The following is a 14179-nucleotide window of genomic DNA, read 5'->3' as shown; positions in this document are numbered from 1 at the left end:
CCTGTGTCTGCTTCAGGAAAACACTCCTTCACCTGTTTGCCCTAGCAAAACACCATCTGACATAACCAAATTTCCAAAGAACCCTTAAGTTCCCACTTCACCTCTCCATGACCTCTGTATCAGTGCCTGCCCTGCTTGAGTTCCTGTCCTGGTTTCCTTTGATGATGAGCAGTATATTTTAGTGTAAACCCTTTCCTCCCTAATTTTCTTTTGGTCATGGTGTTTTATTGAAGCAATAGAAACCCTAAGACACTTGCTATGGTCACAGAGTGAAATGTAGCATATCATGAAGTCAAGAACTCAGTTCACAAAAGCGAACTCCCAGTGTTTGATGGTAGGGTCCCTATGCTAAAATCAAGACACATAACTCAAATCTGACTGGCTTCTCCTTTGTTTAAGTTATCCTTATTTTTCTATTGTGCATATTGTAAAGTCTTCCCCACTCGAGCAACAACCCTAACTTTCACCACTCTTGGTCTTGAGACCATTTGAAACAAGGCAGTTTCCCAATGAATTTATAAAAAGTATAAAGGAGTTGGAGTAAAGTGATTCTTCGTACGTCTAGACAAGTCACTTGAAGGAGACATGGCACTTTAAGAAGTCATTCTCAGCCTAGTAAGAGCACCAGTGGAAGGGGAAGCCCTTGGTCCCGCCAAGACTGAACCCCCAGGGAATGGGATGGTGGGGGGGGGGGCGGTAATGGGGGGAGGGGGGGAGGGGAACACCCATATAGAAGGGGAGGGGGAGGGGTTAGGGGGATGTTGGCCTGGAAACCAGGAAAGGGAATAACAATTGAAATGTAAATAAGAAATATCCAAGTTAATAAAGATGGAGGAAAAAAAAAGTCATTCTCCTGTGACTTGAATACTTTAGGGAAGAAAACAGTTTTAACTTTGACTTGGTACTGAGATGGGTAAGACCGTCCCCATGTCTGATGAAAAGAGGTCATATGTGGGAGATACACAGTATGTCCCTGAATCGTCCTTGTTAGATAGACCAGGAAGCACCCGTTGGACGTAGTTGTGGGCTCCTGTTTTCTGAGATAGGTGGGTAGGGCACGAGGGAAGACACACCCTAAACAGGGAAAGCACTGGCCCATGGGATAGAAATTCTGAAAACAATTAGAGTTAACATGTTCATCTCCATAAGGAATCCAGTTGGAGTTGTCAAAATGATTAAGCTGAATTATAATCTGCACTATTTCTCCCATTCCACGAACATAATGCTTTTCTACTTCCGATCATATAAAAGGGGAAAAAAGAGACAAAAAATAAACATCAGCACCCCTTTTCTCTGCTTCTCCATCTGCCCAGATGTGAGAAACCACTCCTTAAGGAAGCCTTGGTTCTTGACACTAAAGTCAATTACTTGTGACATCACTCACAACAATTAGAATAGTGACAGCGTGTGGTGGATTGCATAGGAACGCCCTCCATAGACTCATGTGTTTGAATGTTTGCCCCATAGGGAGTGACACTATTAGGAAATGTGGCCATGTTGGAGTAGGTGTGGCCTTGTAGTAGGAAGTATGTCATTGTAGGGGCGGGCTTTTAGGTCTTCTATGCTCAAATCATAGCCAGTATGAGACACAGTCTCCTTTTGCTGCCTGTAGATCCAGATGTAGAACTCTCAGCAACTTCTCCAGCATTACGCCTGACTACAGTCTGCCACACTTCCCACCATGATGCTAATAGGCTAAACCACTGAAACAGTAAGCCAGCCCCAGTGAAATGTTTTCCTTTATGGTGTGTCTTCACAGTCATAAAACCCTAACTAAGACACAGCTTTAGAACATTTACCAAGCACTCGAAGGGACAATTTATACCACAGCCAAAGTCTGAGCATTGCTTCAGTTTTAAGAACATCATTATCTGACAGTGTCCTCTCCCATCACCATGGTAATGAGATTTTTTTTTGTACCTTTGGTATTACAGTAATCTCATTAATGTACTAGCTTAGAAGACTTATTACTCTGAAGATGTGATACATAGGCTGCATCTAATAGAACTGAGAAACGACTTGAATTTCAAGTCGGAGAACTTGTGATAAGAGCCCAACCCTTTCTTGTTTCTTTTATAGATTTTGTATGACTATACAATGATTATACAATGTTGCTAATCAGGGAGGAAGAGATGGCTCAGCTGTTAAGAGCACTTGATGCTTTTCTAGAGGACTCTGAGTCCAGTTCCCAGCACCCACACTGGGCGACTCACAATAGCTTGTAAGTCCAACTCCAGGGGAGCCGAAGCCCGCCTTTGGCCTCTGTGGGTACCTGTGCACAAGAGGCACACAGACACATAGATAAAATAAGTCTTAGAATGCCACTGATCATTTTACTTGGATCTCTTACAGTTTCTAGACTGATGATGTTGGAATAATTCGTTGAAATTTTGAACAAGAAAAAAATAACAATTTTAGAATTCCATAGGACTTTTAGGATATGAATTCTACAAAAATTTTAGAGTTAGCATGTTAATCTCTATAAGGCATACAGCTGGAATTTTCATAATGATTAAACTGAAATTTTTAGACCGCTGCCACCTGAACCATATTATTGTCCAGTCCAGGGACATAATGCTTTTCTATTTATTTATGGCTTCAATTTCAGTAACCATTTTCAGTTCCCCAAATGTAATTTTTTCCTAAGAATTTTATTGTTTTTGATGCTATTATGAATAAGAATCATTTCTTAATTTTAATTCATTTTAGGTCATTAAAATAATGGGGGAAAAAGGGGGCTGGAGAGATGGCTCAGTGGTTAAGAGCACTGACTGCTCTTCCAGAGGTCCTGAGTTCAAGTCCCAGCAACCACATGGTGGCTCACAACCATCTGTTATGGGATCTGATGCCCTCTTCTGGTGTGTCTGAAGTCAACTACAGTGTACTTATAATAAATAAATAAATCTTAACAATATAATGGTCATACAATTGATTTTTGATTCTGTATTGATAAGATAATATCTTTCCAAAGACCTCATGGTAGCCATGATAAGGTAAGCTATTGTCCTAGTAGAACATTACTGCTGTCATGGCATAAGGGTAAAGGTGGTTATGTGGGGATAGAGGCAGGGACTGGACAAACTAAGAAATGTCAATAGACCTTAGAAGCTAGTAGAGGCCAGGAGAGAGTCTCAAGGGGACTTCTAGAGATGTTGGACTCCTCTCTCTCTCTCTCTCTCTCTCTCTCTCTCTCTCTCTCTCTCTCTTGCATGCACATGCATACACACATGCATGCATGCACTCACACACCCATAGCTAGGAAAAAACAAGGAAAAAACAGTTTTCATTGACTTAATCACCTAGTGGGTGGGACTTCGTTACAACAGTCTCAGGAAACCAGGATGCTGCTAAACTTGCTCATTGATTTTAAGAGTTTTATCGTGGAGTCCTGAAGGTATGCTATAAATGAGCTCATGTCATACCTCCTCTTCCATGTGCCAGGCCTGGGCAATCCTGTCCCACGGTGAAATTGCTACATAATTACATGCATGTTAACATTGCCAGTTTTATGAAATACTGTATGACCTGTAACAGACTTGGTTGTTTCAATGTGGAAAAACCACTAAAAGAAGAAAGTAGCAAATGACCCAGGCTGATTATGTTATGTTACTTGGTCTCCTATTTAGAGTCTAGGTGTGATCATAGGCACTGAAGAACTAGATAATGAATATGAATATGAAAATTTCCCTTTGTAGAGGATGAATGATTTTTTTTTTAGCTATTCCAGGCCCTGGTATAATTACATTATTAGAAATGGTAACCAAAACAAATATATACCAAAGTACTTTATAACAAAATTTAAAACAGACTTATTTCCTTCTCCTTGGAAAACATATGTACAAGTAACATTATAATTATACAAGTTATATTTAGGAACACACACACACACACATACACACGCACGCACGCACGCATACACACACAACGGAAAAGAGACCATTCTTGTTTTGGTTTGTTTGTTTTTGCTTTGCTTTTTTTTTTTTTTTTTTGACAGGGTTTCTCTGTGTAGCCTTGGGGTATCCTGGAACTCATTCTGTAGATTAGGGTGGGCTGGAACGCAGAAGTTTCCCCTGCCTCTCCCTCCTGGTAGATATTAAAAGCTTGCATGCAAGCTGGAGGCCATGCATTTGAAAGAGAGCAAGGAGGGGTATATGGCAGGATTTAGAGGAGGAAATTGAATCTGATGTGTGCCCCATGCTCCCACCCCCCACCCTCTCAGCCCCCCACCTCCCATACCCCGCCAGCATAGAATTCTCACCACTACTGCCACTTCCGCACTGAAAGTCCACACCAGCCTCAAGCATCTCCTTCTTCCTTTATGCTTTCTTATGTTTATTTCCAGGCAGCTGAGGCTTTTCCTCCTTTCAACCCACTCATCTGACGACTTTCCCCCCTCTTTCCTGAAAAACCTTGACTAATGATCCATCCTACCCCACAAGGTCCTCTGCTCTCTTGCCTTTAACATGTCATCCAATCTTGTGGGCTGTTTTACCTCTGTCCTGACTTCTCCTCACTGCCCACCTGGAGTGTTTGAATAGGTAGACTTCTGTGTGTTTGAATGTTTAGCCCTGAGGGAGTGATACTGTTAGGAGGTGTGGCCTAGTTGGAATAGGTGTGGCTTTGTTGGAGGAAGTGCGTCACTGTGGGCATGGACTTCGAGGTCCTGTGCTCAAGCTCCGCCTACTGCGGAAGAGACCTTCTGTTGGCATCCTGCAGAAGCCAGACTCCTGCTGCTGCCTCTGGATAAAGATGTAGAACTCTCTCTCAGCTCTTCCAGCACTGTGTCTGCCTGGACGCTGCCATGCTTCCTACCTTGATGATAATGGACTGAACTTCTGAAACACTAAGCCAGCACCAATTAAATCTTGTCCTTTATACAAGTTGTCTTGGTCATGGTGTTTCTTCACAGCAATAGAAACCCAAATTAAGAAACCATCTCTAGGGCTGTCTCTCTAGGCAGCCTCAGTATTGGCTTCCGAACGCTTCCTGGATGGTTTCTTTTGAACATTGTGGTGGATATCTCAAATATAATGGAAATTTTCTGGCCACCACTTATCTGTTAGGCTCTATTATGTATTAAGGGTCATCCGTAGGAAGATATTGTTAGATATTCACAGTTCTTGCCCATATTTTCCTGTACACAAGTTCCCCCTCCTCTTACCACCTCGACTGAGTTGTGGTATGAGAGGAGATGGATGTGAAGTCCTACCCCTCGCTGAAGAGTTATTGGTAATTGATTGCTTCTGGGAGGCAGAATATCATATGGAGTCTGCGATCAGCATGCCTGTGTGCCCTTTCTCTGTCTGCTGCCTCTAGCCTCATGTCTGTATCCCACACTGTACTCAGAAGTCCAAGCCAAGTTCAAATATTGTGCTTTTCTGAGGCCTTTCTTTAATCCATTCTTACCTCAGATGGAATGAATGTCTGTCCTGGTTCCTGTGACTTGTGTTCAGAGTCTGTCCCTGGCTGGTCTTGGCATGTCATGTGATGGACTATAAAGCCTTGCACAGACTTATGAGGAATGTGGTGAACAGATGGACTGACCCTTGCTGGTGTCATTCCTGTGTGAGGAATGTTCTGACAGGTAGATTTCATATGGACATTGCTAATTGAACTTCTACCCGTATCACAACTTTTTCTTTTTAGATCTGTAATATTGGTTCTTTGAGAATTTTGTACAATGAGCTGGATTTTGACTGTATCCATCTGTCTTCCTGCTCCTCCCAAATCCACAAACCCTCCCCGCCAACTCCTCTCCTTTTTTTTTTTTTTAAACTCACTAAGTTCCAGTTGTGTTGATGCTGTACTCATGGATGTGTGTTCTTCAACATGGTAGAGCTACCAATGGCAACAGTCTGAAAGCCACAGGATACTCTGTCTCCCAGAAGGGATCCATTTCCAAGAGCTCCTTAGCTTCATGCCCATCTCCTCTCATGCCACATAAGCAGGAAATAGACATAATAAAATGGACGAAGGGCACTGGGTACCCACACCTGCCTCTCACATGTGATCTACCTCCCGGTGGGCATGTGTGTTTATGTGACGTTGACCCTCACAGTCAGACTTGGTTTTGTTCCAGTGAGCGTCGTGATTCATACAGTTTTCAAACAGCTAGTCTGACACAGTTGTACCCTTCCTATTTCTGACCTAACTATGTTCTCCCGAGAAAACAAAATTACTCAGAGAAAATCCGTTACCTTCCATGGAGTTCGATAGGCAGGGCAGCGTGATCTGAAGGAATCCTATTCTAATCGTATCACCATGACGCTGTCACTGGGAAGCTATTCCCACAAAGTCCAAGTCACACTGGGCCCTGCACACTGGAACCCACGCTAGGATTTGCACCTGTAAATGTGGTTAGAGGTGTGAGATTTCCCACACTGTGAAGGAAAGGACATAAAATACATAGCTACTATCTATTAGGGCAAAATTGTATATCCTTCAGCTGTTGACATTGGCTGAGAGAAAACCCCACCTTTCCTGAAATGGTTTGTAGCTCCCTTTGTCTGTGTTCATTCCTGTATGCTGGTAAGTAAGGCCAGCATCTCCACCTGTACAGCTTTCCCAGATCTTCAATACCCAAGCCTGCACACTCAAAATAATCCCCTCCCTCCCAGGCCTTGCATAAGCTCTTATGTCTTAGAATCGCCGGTCTAGACGAGTTTTAAAATTCACATTTGAATAAGAACAGTACAATGAGATGTGGTAAGACTCACATACCGAATTCCGATGCGCTGATTCCTAAACTCTGGCATGGGGGGGTGACTCCAATAAAGTGAGGCGAGGGAGTGAGGTGTATGGTAATACCAGGCTCATAGACGGTAAGGTCAGCTCCAGTCTCTCTATGCTCCCTTTGCCAACACAGGCAGTAGTAATGCCACCCAGGGAAATTTGAATGCCAGATGATCAAACGATGAATTTTTTTTGGTATCAGTATGTCCCAAATATCACACATGACAGTCTTACAGACAAAAAATTCCCACTATTATTTCTGTCCTAACTTTAACTGGGTGAGAGTTCAAATTTATCTGAACTCTAACGACCCCTTTGCTGGAGTATCTGGAGAGGTGTAGTGAGTCCAAATAGAGAGGAACACAGTGGGCATGTCGGGAACATAACATAGAGAGGAATGGCTTAAGGCTATTCCTAAGAGTTCACGCAGCCTGTATACTAACTAGTCCTGGATAGGATGCGACAAAATATGAACCCTGTCCCTCTGCCTACCAGGAATATCAGAACATAAATGGCAAGTAGGCTTTGGGGACAAGAGTCTCCATGGCAAGGAGAGAGCCCAGAAGATAAAACAGCAGCCATAGACAATGAATAAAGAAGCTAAAAGGTCGAAGCCTTGAATCTACTTTGTATCAATTCCAAACTCTTAAGTCATTTTTTTTTCCCTGACCATAGGAAAAAATTAAGCTGCTCATGTAAGGCTTTTAACTGAGGCATAGTTATTAGTCTTATCTGAGACAGTAATGGGCCAACAAGTCAAAGCGCCAGCATTCTTAGCCCACTTGGACCATGTCTGGCATTGATCTTCACGCATCTCCGGTGTCGTGACGTCCTGGCTGGAGAGTGGAGCTCGCACGCACTAGCTGTTTGCTTTTATCAACAGATCTAATTATTTAGCTCCTTACACCACAGCACAGAACATCAAAGGATGAAACCAGGCATGGTTCGAGTGGCAGCACTGGGAGAGAGAGGACACAGAGGCGGTGTAGCACAGAAGCTGCGCTGAGTAATCAGGGTGTGTTCTTATTTGTGTGTTGGCTTTGTATTGTGTGAACATTTCTGGAAACAAAAACGTACCATGTTAGCTACTGCTGGGAGGCAATTCTTACCTCACCAAGCTGTGCCCCACCCTAAGGGGTTTTTATTCGTTTTTTGCCTTTTGCTTTTCCAAGACCTTTAGAAAGTAAGTAAATCACCATTGATTTCCATAGTTCTAGCAAAAGAGCTTTGGCTCTAAGAGCTTAATTTATCACACACGCCCCTCCCCCATCATGCACCAAAAAAAAAAAAAAAAAAAAAAAAACCAAAAAAACCTGCCCCAAACCTAATTTAGCAAAAAAAAATTTCCACCAGCAAGTGACATTTATGATTATTCGACACCACATAAACTAATAATTAACTGCAGGATGTTTGAGGTTGTATGTTAGCCCCCTTCTGGCTTTTAAGAAACACATTTCATCTGCAACCAAATTCTTCCCTCAAATGCTTCCCAGGGAGGGGAACCAAAGTCACGATTCTGGCGCACTCATGAGATGTCAGATGGTAAAACCGGGGCCCTGAATTATCCAGGAATTGCTTAGGAGACACTGCAAGTGGAGGCATCACTGACTAAGCTTCTGGCAACAGGCTGAGAAAGGAAGAAGCTGTCCCCATCCTCATCTGTGCACGGCTGATCATCAGTTCCACCATCCCCTTGAACACAGGAAACAAATGACTCTAGGTAAGACCCCCCCTCTCCCTCCCTCCCTCCCTCTCCGTGTGTGTGTGTGTGTGTGTGTGTGTGTGTGTGTGTGTGTGTGTATTATTTATGTGACGTGTTAAACTTTCCCATTTTTAATTGTTTCTATGGGATGGCACTGGGGCATGAGCCCAGGTGCTCAGGCATGCTCACATGGCTTCTAGTAGCCATCTATATTCTTACCCTATTCTTTTGTTTAGTTTGCTGTTTGGTTGGTTTGATTTTTGTTTTTGAGACAGTCTATGTTGCCCAGGCTGCCTTTGAACCCCGACTCTCTTGTTTTGGCTTACCAAATGCTCAGTCTAAGCTGAGGAAAGATAGTAGACCACTCCTAACTGAAGATGGACCTACCAAAGGGTGGTTTACATTCCCAGTGTTGTACAGTGGAGTGTAGGGCATCCTAGTAGACCTACTGTGGGATAGAGGACATCCCCAGTGGTGTGCAGCCATTATCCTTCTCCTTTCTAAAGCCTTTGCATCAATTGCACATCGCCAGATGTTTTAAGAATGTGGCCTGATGCTTCGTCTACTTTCTGTCCTATCAGATCAATTGGATGGAGGAGTGCTTCGGGGCTACTTTGGTCTAGCTCTTTTCTGGTGTCAGAAACATTTCTCCTCAGGAGAATGCAAAGGGCTGGAGGACATAAGACCAAGGACTATACTGGAGAGAGATAGTTTAATCTTATTTTCTTGTTTGGCAATAAGGAATCCAAACAAGATTTTGCTAGTGTAGGCGTACAGGCTGTACTTCATGAGCTAATAATTTTAAAATCAATTAAGATTGAGGTGACAGCCAGGAGGCTGAACAGAGCCAGAGGTCACATTCACAACAGATAAAAGCCCATCAAAGATACTGAAGTAGACATGGAGAACAGAGAGACCATCCCCTCAGGAGGCACAGCTGTGGATCCCCAAATACAGCAAATACTTTAAGGGTATACAACTCAAAAATCAAATTTCAAAGCACACCCAAGGTTCCAAAGAATCAAAAATTTGGAATAAGCTTGAAAGAGAAGAACACTCTGCATCGTTCTTCATTATTGGCTTGCACACCCAGTCTACACAGCAACAATGGGGTTTTATATGTCCTACCAACAATGGCACAGGGTAAGCCATTGTTAACAGTTATATAGAGATTTTTCTCATTTAAGACTTCCAGTTCGATCTAGTGTTCTTACTCCTGACATAAAGATATCAAAACTGAGGAATGAAATTGTTTAACTTACTTGTCAATCATCCTACATCAGTAAAGTAGATTTTCCCATATCCATCTGACTTTTTAAGCCTCTCATCTAATTCACTTCTCATACCGATGCCCGAGTAGCTTCCCAAAGCTGTGATCTAACAGTCTATTATTGCTTGCTTCAGAATAAAGGCAATTCCTTTTCTTGATGTTAAGGTCTTTCACAGTACGCCTACAGCTTGACCTCAGTCAGCTCTGGAACTGCCACCACCTCTCAGTTAAACAAAACTCCCAGTGAATGCCTCACAGGGTCCATGTTCACTAACATCTTTCCAGAGCAACACTCTTCTTAACTGCCCAGGGAGCTAGCTCATCATCATCTTTCAAATCCCTGCTCAGATGTTACTGTCTACATGAGTTTTTGTAAGTTCTCAAAGGCAGACCCAATGATGCTATGCTCTGAGAGACTACAGTATTATACTCACCATCATAGAGAGAAGTGTACTAAAATCCACCTCATTACAAGTTACACTGGAGAAAAAAGTCCCCAAATGGCAAAGATCAGAAAATGTTCCTCAAAATACTCCTCAAAGTACCTTGCAATGCACTTCATTCATGGCAGGTGCTCAATTAATGTCTTTTGAATGGGATGTCCTTGCTACTTCCATTTTTTAAAAAAATTACTTTTCTGGGCTGGAGAGATGGCTCAGTGATTGAGAGCACTGGCTTCTTTTCCACAGGGCCTAAGTTTGGTTCCTAGCACCCATGTTAGGGCGTCTCGCAACTGTCTGTTAACCCCAGTCCCAGGGAATCTGACAGCCTCTTCCTGACTCTTCAAGCACTGTGCTCACATGTACATAGTAACACCCTCAAATACATAGAATGCTTTCAATGTTAATTTTCCTTTATTTTTGACAGCCTTACATATGTATACAATGTGCAATAGTTATATTAGTCCTCATTCCTTCTTTTACCCTCCCCTTCTTTCCCTATAAACCCCATTTTCCTCCTAATTAGCCTCCCTCTGGTTATTCCCTCCTTCAGCAACCATTAGCAGCCAATAGTGCCTCAAGGAGGGGTGAATCTCATGGACACCTCCTCTGTCTCTGATGGAAGGGTGTAGGGCCTGATCCATGGCTGCTGTGTATTCATGATGGCTGTGGCCACGCTGTATCTAAGGGGTAGCATCCCAGGCCATTCTTCCCCATTGCCTCCAGTTCTTAAATTCTGTCCTCTCCCTCTTCTAAGATGTTCCCTGATCCTTGGGAGGAGGGCATTTCCATTTTCTTGAACACCATTTACTTCTTATTTTCCAGTATCATGGTTCTTTTCCAATGATGCTTTTAAAAACCTATGTCCTCAAATTTACCACTGAACGTAACAATTAGGGATCGTCATTGCAGTTTGCCTTGAAAAAGTCAAGGCACCACAGACTGGATGTTTAATCACTAAATTTCTCCATCTTAGTTATCAAATCCATCTTTGAGCTTTCCAACAATTTTGTACCAGTCGTGGATGACCATGCTCCACTTATTTTTGGAACTCTAAACATGAATGCAGTTGAACTAATCATGTGACGTTCTCTGCTTCACCGGGAGGATCTAAGAAGTAGTAAGACTATGGGTGAGAAGTCAGCCCCACTGATGAGGAGGGCGAGGAAGGGCAGCCAGCAGGATGCTCGTTCTTTTGTCAAAGGACTGGAGCTGGGGCATGGCTGCACTTCTCATTACCCTGCTTGCTCACTAGCCTTAGGATAGGAACTAAGCAGTCACAGCCCTACAGGATACCTTCAGCAGCATTTGCTCTGAGCCAGAGCAGTGAGGAGGATGTATGGCTGGTGTCTGAGAGGAGCCTGTCCTGTAGGCAAGGGCAGCACTAAGATCTGTGCTCCTGTCCCTACATGTTTAACCCTGTTCACCGTGTTCGTACAAAGTCCTTTGCAGCAGCCAGCAAATCAAGTTCCAGACTTCAAGGCTGGTTTCAGTCTTTGCTATAAGACTAAGCATTATTTTCAGAGAGTCATCGTTGCCCTGGTGAAGGCCACTGGCACTGACACCTTAAATGGAATGGCTTCCAACTCTTTGGTACTTCATTCACAATAGAGAAATAACACCCTGACATTTCAATCCTTCCCAAAGGCCCCAAATGAGACTGCAGAAGATAGGAATTCTCCTTCCTGCTAAAAGCTGCGTTGCATGTTTTCTAGTCTGACAATTTCCCAGTATCCTGCTTTCCTTCCATTGGACAATTCCCCATCCTCTTCCATACAAGCCTTGCTGACCACCTCTGGACTAACACTCATTTTCTCATTACTCCTTTACACAGGATCCTGACCCTTAACGTTTGTCTTGTCTTCCTTTCGGCCATAGATGCTTGCTTCCTTGTCCTGGGAATCTGCAGACATGCCTAATCCTTTTTCTAGACCCTAATTTCTCAGGGTGGATATTTTCTCTCATTCTCTCTCTCTCTCTCTCTCTCTCTCTCTCTCTTCTCTCTCTTCTCTCCATTTTTCTCCTATATCCCTGGTGGTGGTATACTTTGCATACTGTAAATGCTTTAAAAATTGACTTTAGCAACAGGGGGTGAATTACCTCAAAAGGAAAACATTTATCCCCTGAAGAAACAACTCATTAGATAAATAAATATTTACTCTCTCTTCTTCCAGTCCAATTAACAATGTTATCTGTGCACACAGGCAAATGTACACATTATGCCCTAGTTATCCTAAGTCAATCGTTTGGCAGACACAAAGACAGGCTCAACCCCACAAATAATTAAAACACAAACTGGGTCACATTTTGTTCCTGGTTTTCCTTGAGAAAACTGGTGTGTGCTTAGTAGCAAATAAAAATTTATTTTGCAAATCCATATACACAAAAATGCCACCAAGCATGGGTCATGGGTCTTCCTTTTCTGATTTTGATCCCACTGCTATGACTTAGTGTGGTAATTATATTACAAAGCCATTATCCGATGAAATGAGAATGGCAAAACAATTTAAATGCTTGTCTAAAGAGACTCTGTTAGAATGCAATTATGAGTGAAATTACAATGGCAAAATAATTGAAATGCAAGTCTGGAAGGCAGAGTCGTAAAACCATTAAAACGCCTGTGTTAGAGACTCACACCCTTGAGTAAAACCAAGTCCTCCTGGGGACACCGTATTAATTCACTAAAGCAGGCAACATTCATAGACAGATAGATCAATCCAGGTTCCTCTTTTCCTGCAGTGTTATCTACACTTTTCAATGCCACCTGCAGATGTGTCTCGTTAGCAGGTGCTGGCTTCTGTGATAGACTGATAAGGAAATATTATGCAATGCTATGTTCCTATCCAGTGCCATGAAGGCTGTGGAAGAAAGGCAAGCCTGGACTAGGCTTATCTGTGAACTCTCCAATATAAACACTTGTGTCATAGATTGAGAAGGGTTTCCTTCCAAATACAAGCCTGCAATGGTTAGCTACCAATGTGGATACAATTCTAAAGATCTGACTTTATACATTCTACTGATACATTCCCTTATCAAAGTCTCCAAAGTTCTTGGACAACCAGGCTTACACTGATACACTTGCTCACCAAAGGAAAAGAAAATCAACAAAGGAAAAACACAGTGTCAGACACAAGTGATCTGCTGAAATAATCAATTTGATTATTTATAGCTAAGCTTTCTCCCCTGAAGCATGGTGATATCTGCATTTTGATGGTTGAACACACACAAATCTATCAGCAAAAATGTGCAAGGTATTCCCCCAACTTTCACCCCGTGGCCCCTCACAATCTGCTTTTATGAATTTGGTTCTTTCATTCACACAGGAAGAAGCAAATACCTACAGAGAGAGAAGCTAGCTTAAAGAATAAAAGGCTTTAAAGGAATCAAACAGTGCTGATCCTTATCTCCTTTGTGATTATCTCTTGTGCTGCCAGAATGTTGGGAACAGCATCTAATCACATACATTTCTTTGCATCAATGATTATTATATTATTTAACAAACTATATCACAAAACAAAAATTATATGCTTTCTGTTTCCCAAGCTTACTTTAAAGATGTCTCTGGAAATGTAGACACTAGTAGTCTAATTTCTTTAATAGACTCTGAAGCATGTAAGGATTTTCATTCCGACAAACATATTTTTGAGGCATAATTTGTAAGAGGAATTTTAAAACTCTTCTGACTTAATGTATCAGGGAGTTGACATGGATCCTAAAACTGTGTGTATTTCTCCACTTATCTCAAGAGTATTAACTACAGTTCCAAAAGAATAAGAACATTGGGTGCATGGTGAGCTGGGTATAAAAGTCATAGCAGATGTCTAGACTACGTACAGAAGACATGTTGCAACATATAGATTGAATTATTAATAAAACTTGAAATAGATTTTAAAAATCATATTAATGAATGAAGTTTGTCCAACTTATATACAAACCCTGAAAACAAAGTTATAATCACTTACAGAAAATTATTATGTATAAAGCTAATTGGGGAAAAATAAGCAAATATTCTTGTTGATCATAGAGCACATTAGA

At 42.1% G+C, this 14179-nt stretch overlaps 1 protein-coding gene across 1 annotated transcript in view; it reads right to left on the bottom strand.

Annotated features, from left to right (window-relative positions):
* Sv2c (synaptic vesicle glycoprotein 2C) overlaps positions 1-14179 on the bottom strand; it is a 129624-nt gene that overhangs the window by 113930 nt on the left and 1515 nt on the right. The gene's annotated exons all lie outside the window — the stretch shown is intronic.

Source organism: Rattus rattus, chromosome 3 (assembly GCF_011064425.1).
Source record: "Rattus rattus isolate New Zealand chromosome 3, Rrattus_CSIRO_v1, whole genome shotgun sequence".
Lineage (NCBI taxonomy): Eukaryota > Metazoa > Chordata > Mammalia > Rodentia > Muridae > Rattus > Rattus rattus.
The sequence above is the reverse complement of the archived record's forward strand: the minus strand, read 5'-3'. Positions and strand labels throughout refer to the sequence as shown.